Consider the following 2414-nt stretch of genomic DNA (forward strand, 5'->3'; position numbering starts at 1 on the left):
ACATGTTAGTGACTTAAACATTTTTCATCTCTGTCACTTCTTGCTGTAAAGTTGACAATTTTCTACGTAATGTATTATTGGACGAACCTATCTCACTGATTGTCTGCTGTAAATTTTGAAATTCAGGTGTTTGATTTAACGAAATCGGTGAAGTATCGTCTGTTTTGGTGTCATTATTACTTTCGATAACATCAATACGACTGGCCAATTCATCATATTTTTCAGTCAGTATTTTTACCTGATCATCGTTTTTAGTATCGCAAGCACTAATTTGTTCTTGTATTTTACGTGTGGTTTTGTTCAACTTTTTAATGTCTGCTTTGATGGCATCGGGATCCTGAATTAGTTCTAATTGTTCAAGTCTGTTGGTCACTGTCTGAAAGTCTACTGTGTGTGTGTCTGTTTTTATTTTAAGATCAGAGATTTCATCATGTAATTCGGTGTTCAACTGTTTGATAGTATTAATTTCGTCTGATACTGTAGCAATATTATTGTCTACGTATGTTTTTGCTTTCGTAAACAATTTACGCTTATCTTCCTGTCTTTGTGCAGTAATTGTTTCCATGATTTGTCGCTTTACTTTATTCTGTTCCTGTATAAATTTATGGTAACGCGTTTCACTGTTTTGTAGGTGGTGATTAAAGCGTTCGTTAATTTGGCTGTTCTGTTGGTCAAATTTCGCGTCTATTTTTGCATCCAGTGTGCGTGAAAGTTCTGCTGACGTTAATTTAAACTCGTCGCGTAACTGTGTTGCGTTTTCAGAGCATTGTTTAGCGACTGCACTAATTTCGTCTCTAAGTAATTTAGTTGTAGCTGCATGTGTATTATTTAATTCTTCTCTGACTTAAGCTATTGATGTTGTTAGCCACTGTACATGAACGACTGTTCGTTATATCTGTACCTCAGATGGAGCAGCTACAAATATTTTCAAAGAAACGGCGACCAAATTCGAGTTGTAATACTAATAATTAATGTTAACTTTTTGCTCAGTCGATCACCCTTCATTTTTTACTGCATTACTGAAGACAATATAGTTAAAAACGTCTTTGGATGTTAGTTATTATTTACTAACACACACGTATTTATAGAAATCACTTTAGTTTTTTATTAACAACATCCAGTAAAAATTAAATGAGCATGAACTACTGCGTTTTGTACAGAGGGAAAAGGAGGGTTGATCCTACAATTACTCTCAGCAATTATGGAAACTAAAAAGCCCATGATTTTTATAGTTCGTCACTCAATGATGTTATAGCAAGTACTATACTTCGATATTGTCATTCAAACTTCGAACGCTTTTATTTTCACAAAGCTAAGTGTCCAGTTCCGTTCTTATATTCAGTTTAACGTCCCTTCGTATAGCCATCAGATCCTATTATCGGTTATTCGACATGTAATAGAATTTAATACAGAGCGCTACTTTTTCTCGCGCTCACAATTCCTAAGATATTTACAAAAGTCTGTCCCGTATAAATTAACTATAGTCCAATTTTTTCAGTTTAACTTAAGTTCCCTGATCCCTTCCGAAGCCTATAACACGGAAATGCCCGCTATATCGCACGTCACAGCTACATAGACTAGGGCAGAGCGCAGAAAACAAGAGAGGTTCAAATGGCTCTAAGCACTATGGGACTTAACATCTGAGGTCATCAGTCCCCTAGACTTAGAACTACTTAAACCTACTAACCTAAGGACATTACACACAACCATGCCCGAGGCAGGATTCTAACCCGCGACCGTAGCAGCAGCGCGGTTCCAGACTGAAGCGCCTAGAACCGTTGAGCCACAGAGGGCGGCAAGACAAGAGAGCTCACAATACCCGTGCATGGTTTGTGTAGCAGAATTTAGAAACAAAAGTAGCTGCGTTAAATCCTCTTTGATTTACATAAAGCGCTGCTTTACTTGCGGGCGTTATTCTGATGAGAGATTATATACCGTAATTATTTTCAATATTATCGATCACCGCCTCCCTATATGAAAATAAGCCTGATAATATTGTTCTTAGTTAAAAGTCCCTTGAATATTGAGAGTTTTGCTGTTAACAATCGCAAGTAGACAGTGCTCTGAGTCACCGGAAGAATCCTGGAGATACTAAAAGGTATCAGATAGATTATATAATGGTAAGACAGAGATTTAGGAACCAGGTTTTAAATTGTAAGACATTTCCAGGGGCAGATGTGTATTCTGACCACAATATATTGGTTATGAACTGCAGATTGAAACTGAAGAAACTGCAAAAAGGTGGGAATTTAAGGAGATGGGACCTGGATAAACTGAAAGAACCAGAGGTTGTAGAGAGTTTCAGGGAGAGCATAAGGGAACAATTGACAGGAATGGGGGAAAGAAATACAGTAGAGGAAAAATGGGTAGCTCTGAGGGATGAAGTAGTGAAGGCAGCAGAGGATCAAGTAGGT

The sequence above is a fragment of the Schistocerca nitens genome, chromosome 8, assembly GCF_023898315.1.
Source record: "Schistocerca nitens isolate TAMUIC-IGC-003100 chromosome 8, iqSchNite1.1, whole genome shotgun sequence".
In the NCBI taxonomy this organism is placed as follows: Eukaryota; Metazoa; Arthropoda; class Insecta; order Orthoptera; family Acrididae; genus Schistocerca; species Schistocerca nitens.